Below are 14,181 nucleotides of genomic sequence, written 5' to 3'. Positions count from 1 at the left end.
AAGAGTATATGCAGCTTGGAAATATAAAGAGAAAGTGGCACTGAGGTTAAAGAAGAGCTAGTTTGCCTGGCATATTTCTTCTCTTCTGATTTTTGAATCCTTTCATTCCTGCCACCCCCACACCTGCCACTGTCAGTACTTTAAATGCTGCTTTATTGCAGCTGCGTCATCTCTTCATCCCTAGCACTCCTGATTTAACCTGCTTTAAAATAATAGGGCAAATATTTAAAGCTAGTTTAGACTTGAGGAAATACTACTGAAGTCCCTTCAGTACTTCCGTTAAGAAGAATGTAGCTCTGCTTTTAACATGAATATAATTGCTTTATTATTGTATTCTTTTCCCAGAAACAGACATGTTCAAATCTTCTCAGTGTCCCATTAATCTCTAGGTGCTGCTCATCTTGTCTTTGTCATTCAGAAACTGGGAGTCGATATGTACTTGATAGTGACATTCATATTCATTGTGGCAGTTGAGAAAAACACATCACTGCACTATATGGCTAGGTCAATTTATTCTCTGTATCACTAAAAAGGTATAAAGCAACATTTATAACCTTTCTGCCTTCTCTTGTCTACAAAATGTGCCTTGGAGATAATTATGAATCTAGGTCAGGTAAGGCATCCTGCTTTTCACCATTTTAATACTACGTGCAGAAGAAATTATACCTTCATCTATTATCCAGTGTCCCCGTGTGCAGAAGCTGAGAGGTCAGTATGCCTGACTCATCACAAGGAACATGCATTACTGTTTTTGTATAGAACTGCAACAACTTATTTAACCTATAAAGAGCTTACACTTAAGAGGCTCTCAGCTTGGCACTTGTGCTTGGAGTAAGCATATATTTATTTTGTATCGTTGGTTCTTGATTATTTAGTGGCTTAAACACTGATGTGCAGAAGTGGTAGAATTTGATGTATTACTAGATATTATTGATCATGCTATAACTTGAGAAGGATCAACAACCCGTGGTAAAACAGAACACAAATACCTAGATAATTCAGTCTGAGCCATAATATTTTTTCCACCTGAGTTCAAAGTACCTTCCTAGCCTTTTCTAATTTTCAAAGGGACAGAAGGCAGGCCAGGTATCTAGGAGGTCAAGACACTTACCCTACCAAAAGTCAGGGAGGCTGATAAACTGAACTTGGAAGGGAATGTAATAAATGGCTCAGTCTTCAAAACAGGACTATAATCAAAGTTTACAATTTATTAAAGGAATAGAGGTAAGCAAACAGCGCTGGGTGCGCCGGGAGTCTCTGCTCCACCAAGATGCACACCAGCTACATCAAGCAGCTGATTTTTATGCTCCTAGGCTAATACATATTCATTACTACTTCTAAAAAAAAAAAAAAAAAACAGGGTTATTATAATCAGTTTCCAGAATCCAAACCCTCCTACTGGAGCACGCGTATCAGTCTCTGGTGGTCCCTCTGAGGGTCTCTCGTGCTGAAGGCTCATAGTCTTCCTCCCTCTTGTCCTTCTCCTTTGTCCAACTTGGTTGTATATCAGAGACTTGTGCAACATCCCCTGCAAGCTTTGTCTTTTAGTCGTTCTTCAGCTCTCCCCGTCTCCTTAATCTCCTGGCCAGATATCAGAGACTTGCATATTGTCCCATGCAATAGTCATAATAGTTTGCAGTTATTCTGAACTCCCCCAGATATCAGAGACTTCAGGGAAAAGCCTACAAATACATTCTCTTCAAGCTCTCTATTGACTTGAATTGCTAAAACATTCCTCTGCAAGATACAAGAATTATATACATTAACCACTCTGTTTAGGTGAGACTTGCGGTTATACAAGGGTATGTAAGACAGAAGGTCACATTCATCATACCATGCGGCCCTATCACTGTTCCATACTGACACGAATCCAATGAACATATCTCACGGGAAGAACCTATATAAGAATATAAAACCTCTAAGTAAGGTGTTTGTCTTCATGCTGTATCTGGAGATGGTCCTCTCCTAGTAATCTATAAGTACATACAGTTAAGTACTGTCATAATACTGGGGCAGAGTTAGCATACTGTGTGAAAATTATTCCATAAAAGTTATTCTTACAGTTTCATCTTCTGACTTACAGGATTATGCTCTGAGCACAGGACAGCACACTGTGTAATTTACAAACAAGCTGTCCAGCCTTTGTATGAAGTGATCCTTTCATTGTGGCAAGGGTCCTCATGAAGTGGAGGACTTTAGAAGAAACACATGCAAAGTAGGTGAGACTGAAAGAAGTATGTGCGGTTCCAGCTCAGATCATTCTTTGTCTGTATATACATATCAATATATCAATTTATATGAAATATCCTTGCCTTTTCATCTATAGATTTATCATTTTGAAGGAAAGGCATGCCACACTTCCCTGTCAGTACCCTGTTCTGTCAGATTGAGTGACATTTTTTTTTTAGAGATCACAAATATGTGTTCAGGTTCTGTGGGAGACCATCATATTCCTGAAAAAAAAAAAATACGAGAAATTGTGGTTATGATAGTTTTACTGGTGAGCAGTAGCAACTCCTGGCAAAAATCTTAACAAAATAGTAACACATTCTCTTTCACCTGTCTCCTAATATCACTGGCCAAAGTTATCCTGTTTTTTAATAATCATTTCTGACTCATGGCTATCAGATTTATCTGTTTGCTTGGCTGGTGTCTTTGAATCATGGATCTGGAAAGATGGCTAAGACATTGTCCCGTTAAAGGGGTGTAGCTGATTAACCGTCACGGGCCTGTTTAGATTCAGAGTACTGAACCAGTCGGACATTCACCAAAACTGGGGGTCCGTTCGGACATTCACCAAAAACGTAATAACCGCCTGGGGGTCCACTCAGACATTCACCAAAAACGTATTAACCACCTGGGGGTCCGTTCAGACATTCACCAACAATGCATTAACCGTCTGGGGGTCTGGTTAGATTCAGAACACTGAACTATCACGGATAACCACCCTCACCCTAGTCGCATTAATGAGAGCTATCACAATGCAATCAAGTATGGTTTATTACAGCAACAGATAATCAGGTTCTTTTGGATTGCCGGCGATAGTGACTGTCTGCAAAAGCAAGCTAATATGCATGAAATACACAGGTGTTATAGGTGTTATAGATGTGACAGGTGTTATAGGTGTTACAGATGTTATAGGTGTTATAGGTGTTATAGGTGTTACAGATGTTATAGATGGTATAGATGTTACACGTGTTACAGGTGTTATGGGTGTTATGGGTGTTACAGGTGCGCAGCCTAGAAATAAACGCGTTAAAAGGATCAAAGACTCTATAGAGATTTATAAGCAAATATTCAGATCTCACCCAAAGGCGTCCCAATGGGGGGGGAAGAGAGGCTCAGCCCGTCAACTGATCCCAGGAGTCAGGAGGTCCTAAGGATGTTGTATGTCCTCGGGATGGTATCTCCCCTGACGATGGTATCTTCCCTAACATCCCCTCTCTCTTGGGCCAATTTATATTATTTTCTATCTTTTAGGTGGAGCTTGAGTGGCTCTAGTCAAGCATATCTTAGTTATGATTGGTGTAAAGTTTTCCCGTCTCCGTTTAAAGTAATAGGCTCTGAGAAATTCAGAGCGCATGCTCAGTGAAGGGTGGTCGCACCTTGGAGGCGGGTAGCTTTTGGGATGGAGGTGTGTTTTGGTATTATAATGATATTATAATGAGCAAAAAGTACACTAGGGTACAGCATTTGTCAAAACATGACAGGTCTTTGGCTTAGGGTGGCAAAAAGTGCAGCTTTGTGCACAAGAACAATCGAGGCCCCACCTGATTACAGAGCCTAGCCGTGGTGTCTCCACTCCACTCCACGCTCCGTGGTGTTCCTTAGAGCTAGCACACCAAGTTTCCCCAGCGCGATAGCATCTAAGGTTGGGAGCCTAGGGAATGCTCAGATAATGCAGTTATGCCCTACCCTGAAAGCCTCTTCAATGCTGTACCTTTTCCTTAAAAGTGTGAATGTTAGTTTTATTTTCCTAGTTACTTCAGGCATTTACACCACAGACATGTTTCTCATTCTGTAATGCACATTATGTGAAAGACCTCTTTAATTTTAGGTAACCTGCTGTCCAAAAGGAATGAAATGACCTTATCTGTCAGTTGTGTATGTTTTGTCTCACAGAACATTTTCTTCAAGCACAGAAGTGATGGATATATTTACAATGTCATCACAAGAACTGATGCACAGAATTTGTTTTGACTTTTCCAGAAGGTCTTGAGAAGGACGATGCATTAGAAATCCACTAAATTTAGTAGGTGATAAAGATGAAAAAAAAAAAAGAAAAAGTTTCTTTCCATCACAGTCATGATTATGCTGTGGAAAGTGCTCCATCCTCTATGAGCTGGTCTTACACATGTAAGCAATGGGTCTTGCTTGAGTTGAAGTTTTGTATGGGTTGTCCATCAATAATAATGATCCTTTCGGTATTTGTGGCTATTTTTACTTTCCCTCTTAATGTACACTTAAATGGAGGCATACCTTTCCATGAAAAGCATATGCTAAGGTACTGACTCCACACATTTAGGTTAGTAATAGAGAGTAATTGAACGGAATTAAGAAAGTTCTTATTTTCTGCACTGCCCAAAGCAGAGTCCTTAGAGGGGCTGGAAGGCACTGACATTAAGATGAATGCTTCTGAAGCCCATTTCTCAGTCCTGAAAGAAAATTGTATGATGACCTAGATAACCTGGCTCAAAAATTCATAATTATGGAAACTTCTGCAAATCCACTTACCTAAGCGACTTTAAATCCCTGTACATTAGTTAAGAATCTGCATATCATTTGTGCAGCTATTTTTCCTTCACAATTGAGTTTAAAATTCAGTGTCTTCCCTAGTTCTTCATCCATTTCTTCTATGCATATGACAGACAATAGCAGAGCTCCTTGTCTTTAGCCTTGCTTTCTGCACAGTCTTTGTCCATAAAGGGTTTATTCTTTGAACCTACACCCTGAAAAAGGCTGTACTCAGATAAATTTCCTCATAACTAGTTGAAATATTACAGAAATTAAAATAGAGAAAAATTCACAGCAAGCAATGAGAACTTTTATATTACAGCCTTCCCAAGGAAGAAATCCATGCTGCACACAAGAGTTAAAATTGCTCTCTTAAACAATGTTTGCTAACCTCCCTTAAAGAGCATACAGAGGAAGAGTTATGGTATTGTAAAAACCTTCATATTGTAAAAACAATCCTTCTGTCTGCCAGATCAAATTTTATCACAGCTCCCCTTTGCAAATAAATCAAAGCTATTCTCCAGTAAAAATAAGAAGTCTAAATACAACTTAAAGGATGCTACTCATAATTACAAGCTGCCATATTTGGATTCAGGGAATTGATTGTTTTGTCAAAGTAGGATCTGTTGCTTTTCTGAAGTGGCAACAGCTCTTAACTGATAGATCAGTATATTTCAGACACCTACAGAAAATAAATCTTAAAGTTTTAAAACTAGGAAGTACTTTACCCAAGATGCTCTCCAAATCATCCAACACAATCCCAACAAAAAACACAAATCAACTATCAAGAATAATATTGAGGAAAATATTTTAAAAACATCTTTTAAAAGCTAAACAATAAAATCCACAAACAAGAATATTTAACAACCTTTTTCTATCTCAATTGAGTTGTTTTTTGTTTGTTTGCGTGTGTGTGTGTTTTTTTTTTTAATATCGTTACTATGTTTGAGCAAAATTAAAGCTAAGCAACTGAAACAATATTATGTGACTTCAGAATCAGTTCTTTTTTGGTTTACAACTATCTAGGAAAATACAAAAATAACTAATGGAAGATACTGCCTACAACATTTTCAGTTTCTCTGTGTAGGCAGCACAGATCTTCTCAATAGAACAACTATTTCAATCGTTACCTATATACCTAGCCCTGTATATATATTCATATTTAACTACTGAGAAAGCCATAACTTGGACCCTTACCCAGAATCAGAATTTCAGTATGAACTCTGTCCTAAATACCTGATGATGCAACATTTCCTTTTTCCTTGTTCTGCTAGACAAGTCAGCTCTCCAGGTTCATGTTCTAACAGGAAAATGTAGGGAAACCTACACTAGGTTTCTGAGACTGCTCCTTTTTTCTGTAGAACAATTCATTTTCCCAGTCTCTTCCAGGTGTCTCATGTTTCTTCTGTGTTCCCAGCAGTATATCTAGAATGCTGTTACTCTATAGACAATAAGTTTCACACAAATAATAAAATGCTGATCGTACCAACTTCATACTGTCCTGAAAAATGAGAAATGGAGGACAAAACAAGAGCCAGCCATGCTATCATCAGAGAAGTGATGGACAAGTGATGAAAATGCTACTTATCACCAAGGATCACAATAAAAAACAATAATAATTTTTTTTTTAAAAAAAGAGTTTTGATAGAAACCTTGCTGACATTTGGTTTTGGTAAGAAATAGTTTGTCTGATATCCACCTGAACAAATATATCTGAAAAAGACCTGAAAGATAGAATATTAAAAGATCGAAATAATGGGTTTCAATGTAGGCAGTGGGAAAACTTTCTTACTAAAATATGTTTAGAATTTTAATTAACTCAGGGCTAGAATTTAATTCAATCAGCGTGTCAGAGTGGGATTTGTATCTCTCTATAGAACTCGTAGCTAGAAGATGATCAGTGGGCTAAAAGGGTTGTACAAAACATAGGGAACCCCGGGAAAAATATGAAGATGGTCTTTGGATGGTTTTACAGAATCATTGAACAGCTTAGGTTGGAAGGGACCTTAAAGATCATCTCATTCCAACACCAATGCCATGGTCAGGGACACCTCCCACCAGAACAGGTTGCCCAAAGCCCCATCCAGCCTGGTCTTGAGCATCCAGGGATGGGGCATCCACAGCTTCTCTGGGCAGCCTGTGCCAGGGCCTCACCACCCTCTGCGCGAAGAATTTCCTCCTAACATCTAATCTAAACCTCCCCTCTTTTAGTTTAAAACTATTCCCCCTTGTCCTATCACCATCTGCCCAGGTAAAAAGTTCTTAATCTTTTTATAAGCTCCCTTTATGTACTGAAAGTCTGCTATAAGGTCTCCCTGGAGCCTTCTCTTCTCCAGGCTGAATATCCCCAGCTCTCTCAGGCTTTCTTCATAGGAGAGATGTTCCAGCTCTCTGAGCATTTACACAGCCCTCCTCTGGACCTACCTGAACAGATTCGCATCCTTCTTGTGCTGGGGGCCCCAGTCCTGGATGCAGCACCCCAAGTGGGGCATCACAAGGGCAGAGCATAGGGGGACAGTCACCTCCTTTGACCTGCTGGCTGTTCCTCTGTTGATGCATCCCAGGATGCAGTTGGCCTCCTGAGCTGTAAGTGTGCACTTCTGGCTCAAGTTAAGCCTTTCACCCACCAGAACCCTCAAGTCTTCCTTTTCAGAGCTGCTCTCAATGAGTTCTACTTCCAGTTTGTGCTCATGTCTGGGATTGCCCCAACCCAGGTGCAGTACCTTGCACTTGATCTTGTTAAATATCATTAGGTTCACGTGGGCCCACTGTGAATGGCATCCCTTCCTTCTGGTGTGCTGACTGCACCACTCAGCTTGGTGTAATCTGCAAACTTGCTGAGAGTGCTCTAGATCCCACTATCACATTGATAAAGATATTAAACAGCACTGGTCCCAAGACAGACCCCTGAGTAACACCACTCCATCACAGGCCTCTACCTGGACATAGAGACATTGAATACTACTCTCTCAGTGAGGCCCTTAAGCCAATTCCTTATCCACTGAATGGTCCATTCTTCAAGCCCATCTCTCTCCAGTCTGGAGACCAGGATGTCATATAACACCATGTCAAAGGCCCTGCAGAAATCCAAGTGGATGACATCAGTCAGCGTTCCCTTGTCACGTGAAACAGTCACTCCATCGCAGAAGGCCACCGGATTGGTCACGCACAACTTGCCCCTGGTGAAGCTGGACTGGCTGTCTTGGGTCATCTCCAGGAGGATCTGTTCCATGATCTTGTCAGGCACAGAGGTGAGGCTCACTGGTCTGTAGTTGCCCAGGTCCTTCTTTCTACCCTTTTTAAAAATTGGAGTGATGTTTCCCTTTTTCCAGTCACCAGGGACTTCACCTGACTGCCAGGACTTTTCAAATATGACGGAGAGAGACTTGGCAACTACATTATCCAGTTCCCTCAGGATGCTGGGCTGCATGGCATCGAGCCCCATAGACTTGAACCTGTTCAGTTTCATCTGGTGGTCCTAAACCTGCTCTTTGCTTCCAGTGGGAGGCACTTTTCTCCCCCAGCTCTCATCTTAATGTTCAGGGAAATGAGAGATGTGGGAAGCCTGACTGGCAATGAAGACTGAGGCAAAGAAGTTGTTGAATACCTCAGCCTTCTCCATCTCTGTTGTTACCAGTTCTTCTTTCTCATTTATCAGAGAGAGTACACTCTCTTTAGCCTTTCTGTTCTTGCCAATGTACCTTATGTGTTTACAGCATTAGGATTCTCTAGATGATAGAAGACAAATTGGATACCAAATTAACAAATCTCACCAACTTCATAATTTTGGAAGAACTACAGTACTTACTCAGACTATGTTGATTTTTGGCCCTTGTGGTTTCTTGCCTCCCCACCTGCATGGAATTATATCTTTTTAATCATCACTCAGATTGGGATTTTGTTCACGGAATGGTTACTTGAGAAATGATTCCCACCAAGAGAGGTTATTTCTGAGTATCAGATCCCATGCCCTGAGGGAAAGTAAGATTCATACATATTTAGCTTACTGAACAAATGTGCCTTTCTATGTAATGAGTAGTTTGAAAGTTAAAATAAAACTATATTTTACCTATTTTATAAAACTAACTTATAAATCCTGAAGTCAACAGATAAACGTACATAAAAGGTATCTTTCATGTGTATCACCTATTTTAGAGGGAAAGATGCTACTTTGCATTTTACTATCACAAGATAATAAATATTAAATAGTAAAGTTCAAAACACTTGAAAGCCTGAGAGATTTCCCAGTTGTGAACCAGACATGGGATCCACAAAATCTATACAACTTCAGAGTTGCTTGGACATTCCTTTTGTCTGTTCTTTTACAGCATTATATTGAGGAATGGGGGAATGACGAAATCTGTACACTGGGATTAATTTTGATACTTGAGCCTGGAGTAGCTATTTAAATAGTGTTGATAGAAAAAAGAAATGGCCATTCTACTCCTTTCTTATATTTCCCCTTTGTCCTATTTGTATATTGTAGTCCTGTCTCTGTGCACAAATGAAGTGTGGTGGTGATAAGACTGATGTAACACTGATGTTAGAAAGCAATCTGGAAGACTTCCAACAGATTCAGGTAATCAGGATGCAGCACTTCACGTGTCAGTTTGCAAAGCCTAATTCTGCTTTTCCTAAAGTGTATACACAGTGTACAGGATGATGCATAAAAGTGCTGTGGAGAACCTAATGGTGGCTGATGCTGTGCACGTGTGTTCATTTAAGTAATGTACATGTAGAGTTGTTGCCTGGTCCTTGTGCCTCTTTATAAGTGGAGTGTGGATGTTTACAGCAGCCCTCTGTTGGGTAGTATAGCTGTGAAAAAAATATATTTCACTGGTTAGGCATAGGCCTGGTTTTGTAAGCTCAGTACTACTACTTCTACATGAAGAACTTTGGTTTTCTTCCTGACATCTCAGTCACGCTGGTTCTTGGCTGCTATGCCTGCCATTTTCTCTTGTGCTTTCACGTACTTGTCAGCTGTGCCTTTTGACTCCAACAACGTTTGTGAAAAGTTGCTCATGTGGGATGTCAGGTACAAAACTCAATGACTTTTGATTCACTGCACTGCCATGATGCTGCCATTGGTTCTGAGTGTGTAACCCAAGAAAGACGCTTGATTATTAACAGCTTTTCAACTGGATTTCTGCTCCACTGACCACGCAGTTGAACCTACTGGAGAAATAAATGTTGGGTTAGCCTTAATCTTAAATTGTATCTGCCGTTTCTCCTGCAGCTTTGATGGAGGTACACCTTTTTCACAGGGGGCTGCAGGGGTATGGTGCTTCAAGACTTTGCCTGTTCTGTGGACATATTGACAGTGTGTGCTGTCTCCCTATGCAGGAAATCACATCGGACAGCAACACAAATCACCACTAAAACTGAAAATAATTCTTACTCTAATAACAATAAATAAATAAATAAATAGTTATTTCAGAGCCTTTTCAAAAACCTTTCTGAAAAGGCTATCTTTGGATATCCCTACACAGCACAGAGGTAAAGCTGGAGAGGGCCAACTTGTCAGTGTTTCTAAAGAAACCCTACAGTGAAACTTCACATCTCACTGTGTAGCTAAGCTTATTTGATTATTTGCCATTTAAAAGAGAATTGAACTCAGTCCCAGTAAATGACTCAAAATAAGTTCCTCTGCATCTAGCATTCAAGGAAGTGATTTAACAGTGAGTTGTAGCATGCCAAGTTGGCTCCATCCTCACACTGATTGAGAACAAATCCATTGCAACAAGAAGGCCCCATGCCCTGGGACAGTCATGGGGTGACAGGCACCACACAGGCTGCTGGCCTGCTGGCCCTTCCCAGTCCATGGCTGTCAGCAACTGGTCTCACACACAGATGGATAAAAGCTGACTTTCAGATGTTGGGTCTGGCTGATATGATGGCCTCAAGTCCTCTGGTGTTTTATATAAACACATCATAGCTTGCTAGCATTAAGGTGACAAGTCCCAGCTTTAAGTTGGGTAGGTTTTTGTTTAGTATCTCCTAATCAAGGGTTATTCCTGCATCTGATTCTGTCATCAAGATGGTTTACTTCAGTTTTTAGACTAGTTCATATTTCCTTAATTTTCATTACCCTTGACTGTAATTTTTCAAGCTGATGTTGAGACAGCAATCAAAATGCAGTAGATGTCTCTACAGGTCAAGGCTTATTTGTGAAGTGTCTGTTTAAGTCATGCTCCAATGCCATCTTGATTAGCTAATTAGAGACAAAGTATCTTACAAAATATATTTCATTACTATTAATTACATCATTGTATTAAGATGCAACTGATCCATAAGGCAGTGCTCAAAGATGATTAATTTCTGTGTTAATCATATGAAAGCTGCTTAACAAAGATCCATATGAACTATCATCTCCCTTTTCATTAAAGTTGTCAAATTCAATTATATCTCAGAAACATTATTATTTATAACTGTCTACAAAATAGCTAAGACATTGTAAATCCAAATATCTTATAAAATCAAAATACTGAAGAGGCTCTAAGTCATTATTTCATTAGGATGGAGACACTATCATTAGGTTCTTTCAGTCTAATTCTGTGTTTGGGGGAATCAGTGTAATTTTTATTCCTTTTGTTTAAACATAAAGCCTTGAAATTGATCAGGGGAACAGAAAGTCTTTCAGATGAGAGGAGCCTAACAGAACTTGGATTATTTAGGTCAGTAAATAGAAGGCTGCAATGGGATATCATCACTATTTATACGAGGGAAATGCAGACCACAGAAAGAAAACAATTTAATCTACTGGACGATGTTGGCAGAAAAACAAATGGATGTAGACAGGCCATTATTACAGCTAGGATGGAAATCAGAACATAATTTCTAAATTCAAAGCATCAGGGATTTGAAATAACTTTCTAACCACTTCAGTAACCAAAAAAACCTTACTTCTAAGATGGAACTTAACTTATGGAGATAATTATCTGATGTTATTGCTAGTGATAGGAGAGTAGACTTCGGAATTTGGAGGTGTTTTCCAGTTCCATGCACTAGATTTTCATATGAAAAGATAATGAGATTAACCACGGAGACTAGGTGACAACCAGAAGAACCGTGACAGGCCAACAAGGACAAGAAACAAGAGCAGGGAGCACACCCAATCGGCACCAAAAGAGAAGGATCAGACCAACCATGGTGCTGGTTTAAAAAAGTCAAAGAAAAAATCCCTCTCCAGAATGCTATGCGGACTAAGTGCATGATCATTGCAGTTGAACCTATTCTTATTCAATGTTATTTCCTAACTTTTAGAATAGAATAGGTCATTTGGAAGGGACTTCTAAAGTTCATCAAGTCCTACTACCTGACACCTTCAGGACTAACCAACAGTTAAAACATATTATTAAGGGTACTATCTAAGGTACTATCTATACTCTTCACTGTCAGGCATGGGGCATGCACGTATTCTGAGCATAGTCTGGGCTTCTGGAGAAGCTGGCTTCTGGGCCAGCTTCTGTGGAGACCAGTGGAGAGTGTCTGAGTGTGTTCAGTGCTAGCAAATGTCAAAGTGGATGGAGAGTGGGAAAAAAGAGAGCTGTGAAAGAGGTTTGACCCATGGAACCAAGATCAAGACCAATGTTATGTGTCAGTACAGGGCTTGTGTGTGTGTGCACGTGCATGCATGTGTGGTTGACACTAGGCCTTGCTATGGGCTTGACCCACACATTGTAGACCTTACAATCTACAGGATTCACCTACCTCTAACATCACCTTTCCATAGTCTAGTTAGGTTCCTTAGGGTTTGTTATGATTGTTGTCATTGGTTTACGATATTAACTTTATTTTGTTTGCCACAACATTAAATTCTTTTTTTTTTTTTTTTTTTTTTTTTTTTTTTTTTATAACTCACTGACATAATGTGGATAGTTTTTGTAGCATTTTGCTTAGGCTTATGCTTCATCATCCTTTTATTCAACTGTCAGTGGTTTCTGCAATCCATGTCAGGAAATGATGAGAAAACATTTTTAATGAGAAGGTCCTTGTTTATTTAAGAAAGATAAAAACTTTCTCTTTCCTTCCAGTGCTGGTAATACTTTTCATTATTTTTTATTTACGTTATATTGTTTTAAAATCTCTGAAACTTCTTAGAGAGTATACTCTTTAAGAAGAGTATTTAAGAAGAGAATTTTTTCCATTGAGAAACACTGACCCAAGTATCATAATCCTCTTGGGTATCTCTTAGAGGAAGTATCGATGGACTTGTTTGACTCCTTAGAAGACCTGAGATATTATATATTACTAATTATGCACATTGGAACTTCGGAATGAAGCCTGTTCTTTAACTTGCAGACTCACACATGATGTTTTCATATATCAAAGTGAATGGTAAGCATGGATTCTCTTCTTCCAGTATTTTCATCCCACTTTCATCATTTAGTCTTGGAGTTTTATCTTTATATAAGACTGACTGAAACTCTTACCTAAGTGTAAATGGGGCAGATCTCTAGTTTCATCAACATGGTTTCCTTTTCATCTTCTCTAATAAGGTCTTCATCATTCTGGGAACCAATGCACCAAATACTGTTTAATATTATGTTTGCTTATCTTTGCCTTCTGGAAAGAAATTCTGGGATAGTGGCTCAGCTTGAGTAAATCACCCCAACTGACTGATGTGAGTTAGCCAGTTGATTTGAACCAGGAGAGTAGCTAATGATCCAGGTTTCAACAACATGCAGACAGAGCTATCTACTGAATGAAATGTATCTGTTATCTTTGATGTCTGAAGACACTTTTGTCTCTCTTCCTCTGCCATGTTTCACTACCACACCAGTAAGGACAGTCTTCCTTATGGTATTCTGTGATTCTCTCCTACACTTTTGTAGAAGAATTAGCCCATCTCTCTATTTTCTTCTCACAAGATGTCATTTGTTATTAAATAACAGCCTTGATATCCACAATAAATAAAGCCCTGTGTTTCAGACATAGGGAAAAAAAATCGATCAAACAAACAAAAACATTTAACAAAGACTAGTAAAAGAAATATTTATTCTACTTCTCTGTCAGCCTCCAGCTAGGGATCCCGAGGTTGCAGCTGCCACTTACAGTTTACTCCCACTGAGAATAATGATAAAAGTCTTCTTTAAAACTGACTTGGAAAGTAAAACTTCAGCTGCTTCTTTTTCATAATACACTGAAAAAGTCTGATATACTCAGATATTTGTCACTGAGTCTACCATATTTGAAAAGTGTGGTAATTACAAGAGAAAACCTAGAAAACTGGGTGAACACACCTAATGTCTTCATACATTAAAAAGATGTATTTAAAAAATACTGAGTTTGAGTTCAGCCAGGAGACTAAAAAACCTATCTGTATAATCAGTCTGCTATTGTCTGTACCTGCAGACAGCCTTATGAGTAACTCAGTCATTCAGAATGAATATTCAGAATTTTCCCTTTGATTTGATTTTAACATAGAATGTAACCTTTCCATATTTC

Source organism: Anas platyrhynchos, chromosome 2 (genome assembly GCF_047663525.1).
Source record: "Anas platyrhynchos isolate ZD024472 breed Pekin duck chromosome 2, IASCAAS_PekinDuck_T2T, whole genome shotgun sequence".
In the NCBI taxonomy this organism is placed as follows: domain Eukaryota; kingdom Metazoa; phylum Chordata; class Aves; order Anseriformes; family Anatidae; genus Anas; species Anas platyrhynchos.
The sequence above is the reverse complement of the archived record's forward strand: the minus strand, read 5'-3'. Positions refer to the sequence as shown.